The sequence below is a fragment of the Phyllopteryx taeniolatus genome, chromosome 19 (assembly GCF_024500385.1).
Source record: "Phyllopteryx taeniolatus isolate TA_2022b chromosome 19, UOR_Ptae_1.2, whole genome shotgun sequence".
NCBI lineage: Eukaryota > Metazoa > Chordata > Actinopteri > Syngnathiformes > Syngnathidae > Phyllopteryx > Phyllopteryx taeniolatus.
In genome coordinates, this window is record NC_084520.1 from 2,069,878 (window position 1) to 2,090,281 (window position 20,404).

Consider the following 20,404-nt stretch of genomic DNA (forward strand, 5'->3'; position numbering starts at 1 on the left):
ACGAAAACGGTAGTAGTTGGTTTCCTTGGCTGAGGGTTTTGGTTAGACAAAAACACAATATTTGACACAGGGAACCCCGTGCTTTAATACAAAATGTACTATGCAGTTTCCACAAAGATAAAACAACATTTGTTGTCAATTGCTCAGGCTCTTTGCTTGGTCTTATGTTGTGAATTTGAAATATAAACGCTCAAATCCCTCATCCAATTTTAACAAAACATTTGTCCATTTTTCTTGTGATAAGCAAAATTGAGATCTGTTAACAATTATATCTATTTTTATAGTATCTATGGATTTTATTTTAATTTTTACTCCTCGGTATGAGCGAGACCTTTCCCAGGCAGATAAGAAATAAATCTTTGGTCCTCGAGCTAACAATTTTTTTTCTATCAATCATCCCTCTGAATCAGAATCCTCTTTATTGGCCAAGTATATTAAAAGCAAAACAAAAGGACTTTACCACAGGCAGTTGGAGGCCCTCGAGTAATACAGCAAACAAGCCACTATAACAAAAATATACAACCCTTGGCAAAAATGATGCAAGCACTGCTCCTGGAGGATGACCAATTAAATGTTTAATTTTGGAGAAAAAAGGCAAATCACGGATGTTCCACAAAAGTTTTCAAAAATTTGTTTTTTTTTTTTTTTGGAGTAGTAGAAAAAATATGGAATCACTCAAACCTGAGGAAAAAAATTATGGAATCAGCTTGTAATTTTCAATTCTAAAACAAACACATACCTTGCTGAAAAGAAAGTACTTAATTTTCCGTTGCCCACGATTTAAAATGTGGTAAACTGACAAGTATGCCCATTTTTCCTTTAAAATAAGCAAATGATATGCTAGTTTAACCAATTTGAATTGTGCAACCTATGTATACAATATAGTCATTCATTCTTTCATCTTCCGTACTGCTTATCCTCGCAAGTGTCGCAGGCGTGCTGGAGCCTATCGCAGCTGACTGGGCGAGAGGCGGGGTACACCCTGAACTGGTCGGCAAACCAATCGCAGGCCACATATAAACAAACAAACCATTTGCGCTCACAGTCACAACTACGGGCAATTTAGTCTTCAATTAACCCTACCATGCATGTCTTTGGGGTGTGGGAGGAAACCGGAGTGCCCAGAGAAAACATGCGCAAGGCACAAGGAGAACATGCAAACTCCACACAGACGAGGCCGGATTTGAACCGGGTACTCAGAACAAATGAGGGAAAAATGGGCAGAAACTAGAGTCAACATCTGAATGAACTAAGGAATCACCTAAAGGGAATGTGTACAGAAAAGCCAAAGGAAAGCCATCTTTAACACCTAAACAGAAAAAACAAGAGTACAGTAGTCTAAAGAAAAGCAGTCATGGTCTGTGGATGACTGGCTGAAAGTGATATTCAGTGATGAATCGCTAATCTGCTTTGGCAAGGTGATGAAAACCTTTGTTTGGTGCCGTTCCAATGAGATGAAGAGTACTGCCTGAAGAAAACGTGTACAGTTCCGCAGTCATTGAAAATGAGCATGTCAGATAAAGGAACAGGGGAAATGGCAGTCATTACAGCTTGAATAAATGCATGTTGATGAAGAGATTACCATAGAACCAAAGCTGTAAAAACCTTAAAGTCAATGTCATGCCTTGCAAAAGGGCGTTTGCGGATCAGCCTTGGGTGCATAATTGGCGGGCACTCACTACGAACTGCTATTTTAAAATAAACCAAAATTACTGCCAGCAACTTTTGCCACATTTTCTGTTTTGCTTTCTTTCTTGAATGAATTTTTTTTATTTTTGAGTGTTTCTTAAAGCCCAAAAGGGTGGTATTTTGAGTAACAATTTTGGGGAAAATTTGCGAAATAAATGATCATCCTCCAGAAGCAGTGGTTCCATAATTTTTGCCAGGGCAGTAGCATGGTAAGAGAATTTTTTTATGCCCTCAGTTCTCTTGGGTTTTATATATATGTGTATGTATATCTATATAGATAGATATAGAAAGATATATGTATATATAAATTATATATATGTATATATAGGTATAGATATATATGTGTTTATATATGTATATATATATGTGTGTATATATATATATGTGTGTGTGTGTGTGTATATATATGTGTGTGTGTATATATATATATATATGTGTGTGTATATATATATATATATATATATATATATGTGAATATATATATACATACAAACAAACAACCATTCACACTCACAGTCACATCTATAGGCATTTAGAGTCTCCAATTAATGCATGTTTTTGGGATGTGGGAGGAAACGTGTGTGTACAGGTGTACATGCGTGTTTGTATAGGTGTACACGCGTGTATACACGTATGTGTGTTCAGGTGTACAAACCCGTATACACGTATGTGTGTACAGGTGTACAAACCCATGTATACACGTGTGTGTACAAACGCATGTATACAGGTGTGTGTACACGCGTGTATACACGTATGTGTGTGTGTGTGTGTGTACAGGTATACACGTGTGTGTGTGTGTGTGTACAGGTGTACATGCGTGTATACACGTCTGTGTGTAGAGGTATACACGCATGTATACACGTACACAGGTATACACGCGAGTATACACGTATATAAGCGTGTGTGTACGTGTGTTCACGTGTGCACGTGTGTGCGTACGCGTGTACACGTGTGCATATGCGTTTATACGGACTTGTATACGTATGTGTGTACGCGTGTACATACACATATGTGCGTGTATCAGGGGCAGACCCAGAGAATATTCAGTGGGGTGGCCAGGGCGTGGAGTGGCACAGAATGCTTAATGTATACAATAGGCATCTATAAAAATAAGGGAATAATGAAGTTACCTGTATACATTATTATAACACTACGGTATGTTGTTCAGGCAGTAGTGGAATTATCAAATACACATTAATTGTAACAGTTTCATGCAATCAAGATAACAAGCTTGCAAGTTACTCAATACAAAATTTCCAACCTTATGTAATACTACCATTCTGACAGCTACTATTTAGCTCAGCTACACTATGAGTTTTTCCATTCAAATATCAATGACACAGACACTGCAAACAGCCTTTGAATCATTGACGGCGCATTAACGAGGAAATTACACACATACATTCACCTATTACAACAGCAGTATTCTGTGATATTTGTGTTTGGTAGCAAAGATTGACAAACTCCTCCAAGTCCAGGTACTTGACTCGTCTTGACTCTTGTCTGTCATCGTCCATGGTTGATTGAAGGTAGGTCTGTGCCAGCTTGTGTTCAATCATTTTGGACATTATATTCAAGTGCCTGTGTGAGAGTTTTGAATACCTGGAGGTCCACTTGGGCCAGCACTCACTGGGTCTGAGGTCTCCTCTGTCTCATTTTCTGACAGTTGAGGTTGTGATGTTTGTGAAACATAAAAAAAAAAAAAAATGCCAGACTTAAAGATGCTGCACCTACACTATATTGCCAAAAGCATTTGCTCACCTACCTTGACTAAGATATGAATTCAAGTGACATCCCATTCTTAATCCATAGGGTTTAATATGACATTCGTCCACCCTCTGATATTATAACATCTTAAACTTTCCACGTAAGCCTATCTCCTGCAGCCTCCTCTCGAACACCAACTGCCCTCATGTCTTCCCTCACGACATCCATCAACCTTCTCTTTGGTCTTCCTCTAGCACTCTTGCCTGGCAGCTCCATCCTCATCATCCTTCCACCAATATACTCACTATTTCTCCTCTGGACGTGACCAAACCATCGAAGTCTGCTCTCTCTCACTTTGTCTCCAAAACATCGAACCTCGGCTGTCCCTCTGATGAGCTCATTTCTGATTTTATCTAACCTGGTCACTCCGAGAGCGAACCTCAACATCTTCATTTCCGCCACCTCCAGCTCTGCCTCCTGTTGTCTCTTCAGTGCCACCGTCTCTAATCCGTACATCATGGCTGGCCTCGCCACTGTTTTATAAACTTTGCCCTTCATCCTAGCAGAGACTCTTCTGTCACATAACACACCTGACACCTTCCTCCACCCATTTCTTTACTTCCTGGCCACACTCACCATTGCTCTGGACAGTTTACGCCAAGTATTTAAAGTCCTCCACCCTTGCTATCTCTTCACTTCGGCTAATCTTCATTCCTCTGCTTTCCAGTGCATGCCTCCATCTTTCTAACTGTTCCTCCACCTGCTCCCTGCTTTCACTTCAGATCACAATGTCATCTGCAAACATCATGGTCCACGGGGATTCCAGTCTAACCTCATCTGTCAGCCTATCCATCACCACTGCAAACAGGAAGAGGCTCAGGGCTGATCCCTGATGCAGTCCCACCTCCACCTTAAATTCATCTGTCACACCTACCGCACACCTCACCGCTTTTCTGCTGCCCTCGTACATGTCCTGTATTATTCTAACATACTTCTCTGCCACTCCAGACTTCCACATGCAGTACCACAGTTCCTCTCTGGGTACTCTGTCATAGGCTTTCTCAAGATCTACAAAGACACAATGTAGCTCCTTCTGACCTTCTCTGTACTTTTCCATCAACATCCTCAAGGCAAATAATGCATATGTGGTACTCTTTCTAGGCATGAAACCATACTGTTGCTCGCAAATACTCACTTCTGCCTGAGTCTAGCCTCCACTACTCTTTCCCACAACTTCATTGTGTGGCTCATCAACTTTATTCCTCTATAGTTCCCACAGCTCTGCACATCACCCTTGTTCTTAAAAATGGGCACCAGCACACTTTTCCTCCATTCCTCAGGGATCTTCTCACGCGCTAGAATTCTATTGAACAAGCTGGTCAAAAACTCCACAGCCACCTCTCCTAGATGCTTCTATACCTCCACAGGAATATCATCAGGACCAACTGCCTTTCCATTTTTCATCCTCTTAAATGCCTTTCTAACTTCCCCCTTACTAATCATTGCCACTTCCTGGTCCACCACACTTGCCTCTTCTACTCTCCCTTCTCTCTCATTTTCCTCATGCATTAACTCCTCGAAGTATTCTTTCCGTCTATCTAGCACAGTACTTGCACCAGTCAACATATTTCCATCTCTATCCTTTATCACCCTAACCTGCTGCACATCCTTCCCTCTGTCTGGCCAGCCTGTATAGATCCTTTTCTCCTTCTTTAGTGTCCAACCTGCCATACATGTCATCATATGCCTCTTGTTTGACCTTTGCCACCTCTACCTTTGCCCTGTGTCGCATCTCAATGTATTCCTTTTGCCTCTCCTCGGTCCGCTCAGTGTCCCACTTCTTCTGAGCTAACCTTTTTCCTTGTATGATTTCCTGTACGGTATGGTTCCACCACCAAGTCTCCTCTCCTTTCCTGCCAGAAGATACACCAAGTACTCTTCTGCCTGCCTCTCTGATCACCTTGGCTGCAGTGGTCCAGTCTTCTGGAAGCTCCTCCCGTCCACCAAGAGCCTGTCTCACCTCTTCCCGAAAAGCTGCACAACACTCGTCCTGTCTCAGCTTCCACCACATGGTTCTCTGCTCTACCTTTGTCTTCCTAATTTTCCTCCCCACCACCAGAGTCATCTTACACACCACCATCCTATGCTGTCTAGACACACTCTCCCCTACCACTACCTTACAGTCGGTAACCTCCTTCAGATTACATCGTCTGCACAAGATGTAATACACCTGCGTGCTTCTACCTCCGCTCTTGTTGGTCACCCTATGTTCCTGCTTCTTCTGTAAAAAAGTGTTCACTACAGCCATTTGCATCCTTGTTGCAAAGTCTACCACCATCTGTCCCTCCAAGTTCCTTTCCTGGATGCCGTACTTACCCATCACTTCTTCATCACCCCTATTTCCTTCACCAACATGTCCATTACAATCTGCACCAATTACGACTCTCTCTCAGTCTGGGACGCTCAGAACTACTTTGTCGAGCACCTTCCAGAATTTTTCTTTCACGTCTAGGTCACATCCTACCTGTGGGGCGTAGCCACTAATCACATTACACATAACACCCTCAATTTCAAGTTTCAGCCTCATCAATCGATCTGATACTCTTTTCACCTCCAAGACATTCTGAGCCAACTCTTCTTTTAAAATAACCCCAACTCCATTTCTCTTGCCATCTACACCATGGTAAAATAATTTCAACCCTGCCCCTAAACTTCTAGCCTTGCTGCCTTTCCACCTGGTCTCCTGGTCACACAATGATTTCTCCTAATCATCATGTCAACCAACTCCCAAGATTTTCCTGTCATAGTCCCAACATTCAAAGTCCCCACATTCAGTTCTCTGCTCTGTGCTTTCCTCTTCTCTTTTTGCCAAAGAACCCGCTTTCCACCTCTTCTTCTTCTTCAACCCACAGTAGCTGAATTTCCAACGGCGCCCTGCAGGTTGACGGCGCCGGTGGTGGACGTTGTTAACCCGGGCCACGACCGATCCGGTATGGAATTCTTTGGATGAACGCTCATATTTGTTTGGCAAAGTTTTAAGCCGGATACCCTTCCTGACGCAACCCTCTGCATTTATCCGGGCTTGGGTCCGGCCTACAGTTTGCGCTGACTTGTGCCCCCCACAGGGCTGCATTAGGCCTAACATTCATATGGTGGTATAATTTGAACCATAGATTGTGTACAGTAGAAGCAAGCAGCTGGCAGCCTTGTGTTGAGTTCCATTTACCTCAGAAGTGGGAAGTTGGAGCTGGGATAATAATAATTCTGCACACGGTGTACAGTGGGTACGGAAGTTATTCAGACACCCTTAAATTTTTCACTCTTTGTTATATTGCAGACATTTGCTACAATCATTTCCCTCAATGTACACACAGCACCCCATATTGAGAGAAAAAAATGGAATTGTTGAAATTTCTCCATATTTTTATTATTATTTTTTTTTAAACAAAAACTGAAATATCACACAGCCATAATCATTCAGACCCTTTGCTCAGTATTTAGTAGAAGCACCCTTTTGAGCTAATACAGCCATGAGTCTTTTTGGGAATGACGCAACAAGTTTTTCACACCTGGATTTTGGGATCCTCTGCCATTTCTCCTTGCAGATCCTCTCCAGTTCTGTCAGGTTGGATGGTGAACGTTGGTTGACAGCCCTTTTCAGGTCTCTCCAGAGACGCTCGATGGGGTTTAAGTCAGGGCTCTGGCTGGGCCATTCAAGAACAGTCACGGAGATGTTCTGAAGCCACTCCGTTATTTTAGCTGTGTGCTTAGGGTCATTCTCTTGTTGGAAGGTGAACCTTCGGCCCAGTCTGAGGTCCTGAGCACTCTGTAGAAGGTTTTCGTACAGGATATCCCTGTAGTTGGCCGCATCCATCTTTACTTCGATTGCAACCAGTCGTCCTGTCCCTGCAGCTGAAAAACACCCCCACAGCATGTTGCTGCCACCACCATGCTTCACTGTTGGCACTGTATTGGATGGGTGATGAGCAGTGCCTGCTTTTCTCCACACATACCGCTTAGAATGAAGGCCAAAAAAGTTCTATCTTGGTCTCATCAGACCAGAGAATCTTATATCTCACCATCTTGGAGTCCTTCAGGTATTTATTTTTTTTTTTAAGCAAACTACATGCGGACTTTCAAGTGTCTTGCACTGAGGAGAGGCTTCCGTTGGGCCACTGCCATAAAGCCCCGACTGGTGGAGGGCTACAGTGATGGTTGACTTTCTAGAACTTTCTCCTATCTCCCGACTGCATCTCTGGAGCTCAGCCACAATGATCTTTGGGTTTTTCTTTACCTCTCTCACCAAGACTCTTTTCCCCGATTGGCCGGACGGCCAGCTCTACAAAGGGTTCTGTTCTTCCCAAACATCTTCCATTAACGGATTATGGAGGGCACTGTGGTCTTAGGAAACTTAAGTGGAGCAGAAATGTTTTTGTAACCTTGGCCAGATCTGTGCCTTGCCACAATTCTGTCTCTGAGCTCTTCAGGCAGTTCCTTTGACCTCATGGTTCTCATTTGTTCTGACATGCACGGTGAGCTGTAAGGTCTTATATAGACCTGTGTGGCTTTCCTAATCAAGTCTAATAAGTATAATCAAACACAGCTGGACTCCAATGAAGGTGTAGAACCATCTCAAGGATGATCAGAAGAAATGGACAGCACCCGAGAATCACAGCAAAGGGTCTGAATACTAATAGCTGTGATATTTCAGTTTTTATTTATTCATAAATCTGTAAACCTTTCAACAATTCTGTTTTTTTCTGTCAATATGGGGTGCTGTGTGTACATTAATGAGAAAAGAAATAATTTAAATTATTTTAGCAAATGGCTGCAATATAACAGAGTGAAATATTCAAGGGTGTCTGAATACTTTCCGTACCCACTGTATATTGCGATATATGCTTTGTTGTGTAGGTTTCAATATAACTGTTTCTAAATGGGTACCATATGCCCATAGAAAAGGCATTTTAGCAGGCGGTGCTGGCTTGAATGGAACCCTGTGCGAGACCCCTCGATGCCCACTCCCCCACCAAAATCTTCCCATCGATCCATTTTGTTCCGCTTATCCAAGGTCGGGTAGCCTAAGCAGGGAAGGCCAGATTTCCCTCTTCCCAGCCACTTTGTCCAGCTTTTCTAGGGGAATCTCGAGGTGTTCCCAGGCCAGCCGAGAGACGTAGTCTCTTCAGCGTGTCCTGGGTCGTACCCAGGGCCCCCTCCCGGTGGGGCGTGCCCGGAACACCTCAAAAGAGAGGCGTCCAGGGGACAACCTAACCAGACGCCCAAGCCACATCATCTGGCTCTTCTCGATGCGAAGAAGCAGCAGGTCCTTCTTTACCACGACAGACCGATACAGAGTCAGACCGATACAGAGTCGGCATCACTGCAGATGCTGCATCCACCTGTCGATCTCTCGTTCCATTCTTCTCTTATTTGTGACCAAGGCCCTGAAATACTTGAACTCCTCCACTTGGGGCAGGATCTCTTCCTCGACCCAGAGAGGTCACTTCGCCCTTTTGCGACTGAGGACCATGGTCTCAGATTTGGAGGTGCTGATTTTCATCCCAGCCGCATCACACTTGAGAATTGAAGATCTCTGCTTGATATAGCCATCAGAAGGACATAGCATACTCCCAGAGTACTCGCCACGGGCACCCCGAGGGACAGGGTCGAATGCCTTTTCCAAGTCCACAAAACACGTGTAGACTGTTTGGACGAACTCCCATGCAACCTCCAGAACCCTAGCTGTGAGGGTGTAGAGCTTGTCCACTGTTCCACAGCCAGGACGGAAACCACACTACTCCTCCTTCATCTCAGATTTGACTTCCTGACACATCCTCCTCTCCAGCATCCCTGAATAGACCTTACCCGGGAGGCTGAGGAGTGTGATCCCCATGTAGTTGAAACACACCCTCCGGTCTGCCTTCTTAAAAAGGGGGACCACCACTCCGCTGTACCAATCCAGAGGCACGATGTCCATGCAATGTTGCAGAGGCGTGTCAACCAGGACAGCCTCACAACGTTCACAGCCTTTAGGAACTCTGGGCAGCCCTGCCACCGAGAAGCTTTTTAACCACCTTGGTGACCTCAATCCAATCCCGGAGGTAGGAGAGCTCACTTCAGAGTTCCCAGACTTCCTTCCTCACAGAAAGGCGTGTCGGTAGAATTGAGGAGGCCATTGAAGAAGAAGAAGAAGAATCATCTTTTATTGTCATGAACATGCATGCATGCACACGAAATGTGTTCTCTGCATTTAACCCATCACAGTGAACACATACACATGTTAGTGGAACACACTGGAGCAGGGGGCAGCTGAAGCGCCCGGGGTAGTATTCGGCCCACCGGCTCACAACGTTGAGGTCAACAGCACCCCATCCCCACTATACATAGTGTTCATGGTGCACTGCTTCCCCCTCCGAGACAACGGATGGTGGACCAGAATTTCCTCTAAGCTGTCTGGAAGGCATTCTCCATTGCCTCAGCGACCACCAAAGCTTGTTAGCCAGTACCCAAAAGCTACCTCCGGAGTCCCACAGGCCAAAAAGGCCTGATAGGACTCCTCCTTCAGCTTGACGGCAACCCTTACCGCTGGTGTCCACCAAGTTTGGGGATTGCCGCCATGACAGGTACTGACCACATTATGGCAAAAGTTCTTGTCGGCCGCCTCAACAATTGAGGCATGGAACATGGTCCACTCGGACTCGAAGACAACTTTTTTTTGGACAGGCTATATGACCAGAATGTTATCTTCCCAATATCATTGTTATTGACAACGCAACCATAGTCCTCCCCGTTAATGCAAAGTAATAATAATACTATATTAGGTTAAACTTTATTTGAAACATCCATCAATCCATCCATTTTCTGAGCCGCTTCTCCTCACTAGGGGCGCGGGCGTGCTGGAGCCTATCTCAGCTATCATCGGGCAGGAGGCGGGGTACACCCTGAACTGGTTGCCAGCCAATCGCAGGGCACATACAAACAACATTCACACTCACATTCACACCTACGGGCAATTTAGAGTCCCCAATTAATGCATGTTTTTGGGATGTGGGAGGAAACCGGAGTGCCCGGACAAAACCCACGCAGGCACGGGGAGAACATGCAAACTCCACACAGGCGGGACCAGGGATTGAACCCCGCTCCTCAGAACTGTGAGGCTGATGCTCTAACCAGTCGACCACCGTGCTGCTTTTATTTGAAACATACATTTGAAAAAGATATGAAATTTTCCTCACAGTATTAGAAATTAAATCTATGGAGGGTAATCTACCACGCATGTTTTTGGGATGTGGGAGGAAACCGGAGCGCCTGGAGAACATTTTTATAAACAAAATAATTTGTTTTATACATCAGTAAGGGACCAGAATTTCCTCGAAGCCGTCTGGAAGTCTTTCTCCATGGCCTCACCGAACTCCTCCCATACCTGAGTTTTTGCTTCAACGACCACCAAAGCTGCATTCTGCTTGGACAGCCGGTACCCATCAGCCGCCTGAGGAGTCCCACCGGCCAAAAAAGTCCGATAGGACTCCTTCTTCAGCTTGGCGGCATCCCTCACCGTTGGGTTCGGGGATTGCCGCCACGACAAGCACCGACCACCTTACGGCCAAGAGCTCCGGTCGGCCACCTCAGCAATGGAGGCGCGGAACATGAGCAAAGTTCTGTCGTAGGTGGGAGTTGAAACTCCTTCTGAAAGGGGGATTCTGCCAGACGTTCCCAGCAGACCCTCACAATACGTTTGGGCCTGCCACGTCGGACCGGCGTCTTCCCCCACCATCAGAGCCAACTCACCACCAGGTGGTAAGTTGGCTCCGCCCCTCTCTTCACCCGAGTGTCCAAGACATGCGGCCGCAAGTCCGATGACACGACTACAAAGTCAATCATCGAACTGCGACCTAGGGTGTCCTGGTGCCAAGTGCACGTGTGGACACCCTTATGCTTGAACATGGTGTTCGTTATGGACAATCCGTGATGAGCACATAACTCCAATAACAGAACACTGCTCGGGTTCTGATCGTGGGGGCCGTTCCTCCCAATCACGCCCTTCCAGGTCGCACGGTCATTGCCCATTGTGCATTGAAATCCCCCATGCAGAACGATGGAGTCCCCAGCGGGAGTGCTGTCCAGCACCCCCTCCAAGGACTCCAAAAAGTGTGGGTAGTCTGAACTGCTGTTTGGTGCATAGGCACAAACAACAGTCAGGACCCGTCCCCCCACCTGAAGGCGGAGGGAGGCTACCCTCTCGTCCACCGGGGTGAACCACAACGCACAGGCGCCAAGCCGGGGGGCAATAAGTATACCCACACCTGCTCGGCGCCTCTCACCGTGGGCAACTCCAGAGTGGAAGAGAGTCCAACCCCTCTCGAGAGGACTGGTACTAGAGCCCAAGCTGTGTGTGGAGGCGAGTCTGACTATATCTAGTCGGAACTTCAAACCTCACAAAACAACATTCTAGACCACTTCTACAGCACGCTGAATGACTCATACCGTGCTTTCCCCCGTGCAGCTCTGGGCTCGTCTGATCACTTCTAAATTCACGTAATACCAACATACAGCTCAGAAAATTAAATGTGCAAAGCCTATAATGAAAACAGGGAAGAAGAGCACAAATGAAGTGAAGATAGAATTTAAAGGCTGTTTAGACTGAACTTTCGCACATTCAATAACAATAATCAGTGGTTCACTGCCAAACTTCAACAAGTTCGCCAGGCTGAAAAGGACGCCTATCGAAGTGGGGACAGAGTCCTGTACAATCGCGCGGGAGATCAGATGACAAAAGAAATTCACATCTCAAAGAGAAATTATGCAGAAAAGATGGAGAAACAGTTCACCACTAACGATGGTCAGTCTGGCCATTAAAATCACTAACCAACTACAAGCGACCATCCCCTCCAAGCGGAGAACAATAAAGGATTTGCTGACGACTTAAACACCTTCTACTGCAGATTTGAAAAGGACACTTTTACACCGCACACCCACCCAGGTGCATCACCGACCACCATCGCACCGCTGACTACTGCGTTCCATCCTGTTCCATTCATTAACAGGATGTGAGACGCATCTACAAACTACAAAAGGTCAACAAAGCGGCAGACCCAGACTTTGTGTCTCCATCCTGCCTCAAAGTCTGTGCGGACAAGCTCGTTCCAGTCTTCACACAGCTCTTCAATAGTTTTCTCTAACTGTGTGAAGTACCATCCTGTTTCAAATACTCCACCATCATCCCAGTCCCCAAGAAACCTGCAATCTCGGGTCTGAATGACTACAGGCCTGTCGCCCTGACACCTGTGGTCATGAAATTCTTTGAATGCCTCATGCTCGACCAGCTTAAGAGGATCACAGGACCCCTGCTTGACCCCCTGCATTTTGTCTACCTGGGGACCTATGCGAGGATCCTGTTTGTGAACTTCAGCTCTGCGTTCAACAGGATTATCCCCGAACACCTCTCTTCAAAGCTTCTCCAGCTCAGCGTCTCGCATTCCATCTGCCTGTGGATTCACAGCTTCCTGACAGGCAGGACACAGCAGGTAAAGCTGGGGGACACCACCTCATCCACACGCACCATCAGCACCGGGGCGCCCCATGGATGTGTCCTCTCGCCGCTGCTTTTCTTTCTTTACATGAACGACTACACCTCGATGCACCCAGCTGTCAAACTCCAGCAGTTTGCAGACGACACAGTCATTGGCCTTCTCAAAAACTGTGACGAGTCTGCATATAGACAGGAAGTGGCGGGGCTGGAGCTTTGGTGCATCCGACACAACCTGGAGCTGAACAGTCTAAAGACTACAGAGATGATGGTGGACTTCAGGAGGCATCCTTTGCCACAGCTGCCCCTCACGCTGTTTATCTGCCTTGTGTTAACCGTTGAGACCTTCAAGTTCCTGGGAATTTCACTCGCTCAGGACCCGAAGTGGGAGACCGAGATCAACTCCATCCTCAAAATGGCCCAGCAGAGGATGTACTTCCTTCGGCTTCTGAGGAAGCACGGCCTGCCACGGGAGCTGTTGAGGCAGATCTACACAACAGTCATCAAATCAGTCCCGTGTTCATCCATCACAGTCTGGTTTGGTGCTGCCACAAAAAAGGACAAACTCCGACTGCAACGCCTCTCGTTGATTTCCTTGGGGAACTGGTCATTCATTCCAAATGAAGTCCCTTTGAGCTCACGGCCTTTTGATTTCAACAAGCACTTTTTGTTGGAAGGAAGGAAAGTAAATGATGGGACGTGGTTGGTTTCCTGGACGTGGGCCTCCTAATCGATGAACACGGTGAAAGATAATCTTGCTATATCTTGAGCGCGGGCATCATGAATTTGTTAATCTGCGCCTCGGGGTCTTCCGGTGCGTTTTCTAGAATGCCCGAGAAAATGAGATTGTCGCGCATGCTTCATGCTTGAATGTCCTGCGTAGTTTCTCTTATGATTTTATATTCCAGTCTGAGAGTTTAATTCCGGTGACGTTGACATCATGTTTGATCGGAGCGCAGCATGATCTAATTTTAGCACCTTAACCTGTTGCTGTGTGAACTCTAAGCTGTGTCTGAACAGTGATGCCGGTAACGCGTTAACAAAGTAACACTAAAAAAAAAAAAAAACAACGCCATTTTGAGTAAAGAGCAAAGTAATGTGTTACTTTCCTCAGGAAAGTAATTAGATTATCGTTACTTCTTCTCACCAACAATAGTTTTGCATCATCAGTCTCTCACAAAGTACGACTTTGTAGCTGGTAATCATTCGAACAAAGAGCAGTCCAGTTGTGCAGAAGCATTTAACCGAGACCGCTTTTTTCTTCTCCAACAAATCGAGGAAACCGATTGGGAAGTGATTATAACACAATTAACAGTGACGATGCAGTACCATAACAGTGCAAAGCAATGCACGATTTCACTGTCGACACACTATTTTGTTATTTTCTTTAGAGGTGTATTTGATGTTACTTTACAAATTAAGTATACAGTTTAACTGCCGTGTTTAACGCGCAATGCATTGTGGGTTAATCATTCATATCAAAGTGCACGGTCGTAAATCGGTCATGGGGGGTAAGGACTGACTCATTGAAGGACTTACATTACTTAGCTTAATTAATATTTAAAATGAAAAGTCAGAACTTTAAACTGGAGTCCGGACAGTGAGCTGGTTCAACACGGTGCACGGCTCACGTCACGTAGTAAGTGCTCTCCCCCGTCAATCTCCTCGGGCCTGCTTCCTCCTCTCCGTTCCTTGCGTCCCGCTGTGGTCCCCTCCTCCTCTTCTTTCCCATGCGGCCTGCAGAGCCTGTTGTAGGGTTTTTGGCCATGCCTGTTCTGGCGGGGTAGTGGGTGCTGGCTGGAATATGGGGGGATTCCCAGGATTGGTGGTGCGGGGCTGGGTAGGACGGCCCCTCTCTGTCTGTGGTTGTCCTGGTTGATGGGCCCGACCTGGAGGAGCCATGCCTCTTACACCCGAAATTTATAAACTAGTTTTGGAATCAGAATTCAAGGGTAATGGGTTTTTCAACTTGTGTTCATATTTGGTAACACAAAAATGCTTACAGTATCTGTTGTTATTTACGAAATATGACAATTTGAAATCTTGGTTACAGATTTTTACAAGAATCATGGAAGTTGATGTACATGATTTGCCTTCGCGGGCCACATACAATCATGTGGCGAGCCGGATCTGGACCCCGGGCCTTGACTTTGACACCTGTGATCTAATCTGTTACGAGTCTTTAGAGAACGTGTACTGAGTGGTGTGGTTGTTTGTTTAGTTACTTATTGTACCATCTTGGCATGTCAAGTCTGCACTGTTGCTGATTTATTGTGGCTTCAACTTACATCAATCTGTAACTTGTTACAAGTTATGACTACAGTCAAGTTCTGAAATCAAGTCATCAGTAAAGTAACTAAGTTACTTTTTCAAGGTAACTGTGGCAACACTTTCTGAGTTCGCTGATCTCTTGGCGAAGCAAGTCGCGTGTAAGTGACCATTTCTTGTCGATTGAGAGGAGGACACTCGTCTGTGTCTCTTGTCGAATCAAGTTAATCCTCTGTCGAAGTCGAAGAATCTGCCTATTTTGTCTTCAGCGGGTGCTCAGCGCGGGAGCTCGGATCCTCCATGACAGACGAGTTGGCGTTGACGTAGCTAGGAGAATCTCCAATGGCTCTGTGTGAGTTACCGCTGTTAGCGGGTGAAGGACAAGACGGGAAAAAAAGCGAAAATCCGCCGCTGAAAAAGTCTTTGAAAGGAGAAATTTTGTCTTGTAGTAGCTTCTTTTTCCAGGTCTACGCAAGAGGGGCAGCCATGTTTTTCGTCTTCGCAAATCACGCAATCTCTCGCATTGTCACAGCATGCTCAACTCTCGACCTGCATTTTCCTTTTGTCACCAAGTCGCGACGCACTTTACCACATCCAACACGAAGAGCATCACGGTCCTAGAGCAACCTCCGTACTCACTCGACCTGGCTTCGTCTGATCTTTTCCCTCTTTCCCAAGTTCGAGGTGGTCATCAAAGGGACCAGCTTTAAAGACGTGAATGACATCGAAGTGATCTGTGTCGACAGTGCTGCGGAGAATCCCAGCAGAGTCCTTCTAGGAGTGCGTGAAGGGGGTGGCAGAGAAGACTGGGGAAATGTGTTGGACTCCAGGGGGGTTACTTCAGAGGGGAAAACTTGTAGTTTGGATTTGAAATATGTCTTGTGACACCAGTCCCAGAACATTTCTGACACACACTGGATTTAACGCAGTTCGGATTTAACAGACAGAAATTAGTGCCCAGTTGGAACTCAAAATCACCCCTTTAATGCACCAGTGCGTTAAATTTGAATAAACACTCCAAACATTTTCAAGTTGTTTTTTTTTTTTTTTTTTTAAATTTACAATAATTATGTGGTGTACTGTTGTTTTTAGCTCAAGAAAAAGACAAGACAATCATTTTCAAGTGGGAATTTACAAAGTACCTGTACTTCGTTACTCGAGTAGATTTTTCAGGTATCTGTACTTGATTATTTTTCTGGCGACTTCTTACTTTTACTCCTTAGTTTTCATCCACACATCTGCACTTTCGACTCCTTACATTTTAAAAAGGAGCTTGTGACTTTTAAAAACTAACTAACGTTAGCGACAACTCTGCGTAAAAAGCAGAACGCCGAAAAACCGGAAACCGATGGTAGCTTAAGCGAGTCAGCTCATTGATCAAAGACATAGATACGACACTCTCGTTTGAGCCTACGGCAACGCTAAATGGTAAATGGACTGCACTTACAGTATATAGCTCTTTATCTACACTATCACAGTGCCCAACGCTTCACAAAGCCTCACATTCACCCATTCACGCACACATTCATACACCAATGGGCGACTGAGATTTTTTCTGAATGTGAAGTTGCTCGATGAAGTGGAGGCACGCAAGAAAATCCATAACAAATGTGTTCACACAGTAACCTACACTCAGCCCTGTGAGATAAAGGTTCATGCGTAAACGTTGTATGTGTAATGAATCTTTTCAATTCAAATAGAAGCACATCAGCATATCAAAAAGGATATCAAAAGCTTTGACTCCTTTTTGATTACTCAATTTATTATTTTAAAACACAGGAGAGGACACGCACACTGACAAAAAATCATGTTTTTTTTTTTTTTTTTTTTTCGAAGAAGAAGGGTAAATTATGTCAATTTAAACATTTTAATCATGTGCCACCGATGTACATGTTCAAATGAAGTAAATTCAAAGGACTTTTTATTTTTTTCTCTCAGTGCATGTGCTGGAGTCACAAAGCGATTGTGAGGGCAATAAGTGGCATAAATGATCGCCTCGATCAATTAGTAGGTGTCCTCACAAATATCAGTGGTTCATTAAATACACTGGTTAACAAATGAATTCTCAGTCCTTGCCTCAATTGCATTGTTGAAATCAAATGTTGCATGAATTGTTCATTGGTGCTAATTATTCCTGTGTCTCTGGTGTGCAGATTTATGAGAACAGTTTCCCAGCATCACCTCTAAGTGTCACCAAAGCACCAAAAGCTGCAGAAACGTGCGTACGCCAGCCATGAAGTTGGCGTGAGGCACCGTACATTTCACGGACGCCATGTTTTTGTACATGAGGCCCCCGGTCCCTGGTCTCGGCATATCTCGCCTGGTCCCCCAACAGCTCCCTTCAGGTGAGAAAAGCACATCAAAAACTGTACTTCCTCAGGAAACTCCGCCAAGCCTAGCTCGCCCAACACCTGCTGATAAACTTTTACAGATCCACCATAGACGCAAAAGATTGTTCAGCAGTTGGACTGCAAAGGACAGGAAGGACCTGCGGCGGGTGGTGAAAGCAGAAGAGTGGGTGATACACGATCCACCAAATCTTGTCAGAGTTTGCACAAACATTCCCGTCTGGCTGAGTCGCAGCAGCCGGTGGGGGAAGAGGGAGAGTTGGGGGCAATGAAGGCGGGAGCTATGTGCACTGCATATCAAGGAGAGGCACAATTCAAATTGAAATTCCCATCAGATATCAAAACACTTTGGGGGAGGGGGCGGGGCATTGATGACAGAGAAGGTATTTAAAAAAAATAATAATATTGATGAATGAAGAAAAAAAATGGGCACCAGCAAAAAGGGCACTTTTTTTCACTCAGGGCAAAAGTACTTTTACCCACATTAGTCTTAGTTGTAAAAGTGACTGATGTTCCAAAAAGAGCCACTTGAGGGCAGCACATGACCAATCAAGCGACAATCCGCATTGGTCACGAAATGTATTTTTTTTTTCCTTTGGTTGTGGTAATAGCATATTTTTTTAAAAATGTGAAAAGATTCATAGAGTTTTATCACATGAACAAAATGTTTAGCAAAATCTGAACTTGAACTGTTGAGCAAGCTCATCATATCATAGAGGTTTCATCTGTGTGGAAAACAGAATGACTCGAAATAGAATAAAATGTGGATCTTGTGTATTTCACCACAGAGGTATTGTATGTGGAGGTGAGGAATGTGAAACCAGGTTTTTTGGTACCAATTTGTTCTAGAATGAAATTCCCCAATTTTGGGAATTTCCGCCCCCCCCCCAAAAAAAAAACACATTGATTTACAATGTAGTAATGTTTGCTCGATATTTTCTATAGGTTGTAACAGTAATGTGTACATACAGTATGTAATATGTCATTTCAGCAGGTAGAGGCAATAGTCCAAGTGGCAGTAATACAGCCAAGTCTGCAACCTTCTTTGAAATAGGTCATGTTCATATCAGGGATGTAAGCATAATTTTTCTGACTCTGCTGCTGAAGTGGTTCAAGCCAGTGGCCCGTGGGTGTAGAGAAGAGCACTGTACTTGTGGGCGGGGGGGGGGGAAATCAACCTCAACATGAAATTTATCATCAAAGATGCTCGGATACAAGCGCATGACGTGTTTATTTTTTTGTCTCAACTGATTTCCTCATCACACTGATGAAATTCAAGTGATGACAGGCTGTAGAGGAATTCTGACAGTGGATTTTTAAATGGTAACCTACTGAAATTCTTGTATACGTAGGTACAATTGATATGCAAGATTCCTACAACAGGTATAGGTTTACAACAACATTAATCCCTCGCTATATTGCGGTTTACTTATTTCAGATTCAGTGCATCGCAGATTTTTTTTTTTTTTTTTTTTTTGTGGGTCAGTGTAGAGCAGTTATTCACCTTGGACATCTCTGATACTATTAACTTTATTGGCTATGTGATTCTAATGTGGCAGCAATGACACACATAAGGTCAATTGGACTCTTATTCTTAGCAGAAATAGACATTTTAGAGTTTTATTAAATCAATTCACAAATACCAACCTTAACCAGATGAGTAGCTAATGCACACACTCGTAACAATATTGACAGGAACAAATACAAGTAAAGAGCAATATTTAGCTTGATTTTCTACAACTACAGTACTGTAGTTCAACACATCCTCCCTATGAATTCTGGGTTCCCATAATGCTTTTCGCTGACTACATTGCCAGGACCGTCAGTGTGAGGAAGGCTGTCAACGCATATCGCCTGTTCATACCATGGCTGCATGGGCTGTTGTTCACCTCATTCAAGCAGAACACAGTTGCCTCAAGTCGACAAATAGAATGCTCGCATCTCTTGAAAATATCACATATTGGTAGTGATGGTGAAATGAAGCTTCATGAAGCATCATAACACTTTGGCCTTTGGTTTGAGTAATGGCCCATTTCTTGATGCTTCATGTGCACACGAAACCACGAACCGGTCACGTGGTACAGTCGGGCAGCGGAGCTTCGGACGTCGTCGTTTCCGGCCCCTCCCCCAAATGAAGCAAGCCTCAATACGCGCCTTGCGGACAGGCCCCCTTCATTACTCGACACACACCTCGAAGACTCGGCACAACCCATAACATCACTACATATTGGCATTGAATCACATATTAAATTTATACATATATATGATAGTATAGGCGGCACGGTGGGCGACTGGTTAGAGCGTCAGCCTCACAGTTCTGAGGAGCGGGGTTCAATCCCCGGCCCCGCCTGTGTGGAGTTTGCATGTTCTCCCCTTGCCTGCGTGGGTTTTCTCCGGGCACTCCGGTTTCCTCCCACATCCCAAAAACATGCATTAATTGGAGACTCTAAATTGCCCGTAGGTGTGCATGTGAGTGCGAATGGTTGTTTTTTTTTGTATGTGCCCTGCGATTGGCTGGCAACCAGTTCAGGGTGTACCCCGCCTCCTGCCCGATGATAGCTGGGATAGGCTCCAGCACGCCCGCGACCCTAGTGAGGAGAAGCGGCTCAGAAAATGGATGGATATGATAGTATAACAAATAATTGGTCGCTACTTTGTGGATTTCATTTATTGCAGGGTTTTTTTCCGGAACATAAACCCTGTGATAAATGAGAGTTTCCTCTCTTTAGAAGGTAAGATTAATTTGTTTGTAGTATTGGGGGGGGGGGGGGGGGAACACAACATCACATTTTTATATGCTAATTAAAAATAAATAGATATTGAGTAGCTATTACCTGTTGTGGTGAAACCTCTTGAAGGAATACAC

The 20,404-nt window shown here is 44.9% G+C and overlaps 1 protein-coding gene across 3 annotated transcripts in view; it reads left to right on the forward strand.

Annotated features, from left to right (window-relative positions):
* Nucleotides 1–20,404, forward strand: part of si:ch211-214e3.5 (zinc finger protein 518A) — a 49,660-nt gene that overhangs the window by 20,121 nt on the left and 9,135 nt on the right. For all 3 annotated transcript variants that reach the window (XR_009785678.1, XR_009785675.1, XR_009785677.1), the window contains exons 3-4: nucleotides 17,344–17,535; nucleotides 17,622–17,704. The gene's annotated coding sequence lies outside the window, so the exon portion shown is untranslated. The remainder of the gene's footprint in view (nucleotides 1–17,343; nucleotides 17,536–17,621; nucleotides 17,705–20,404) is intronic.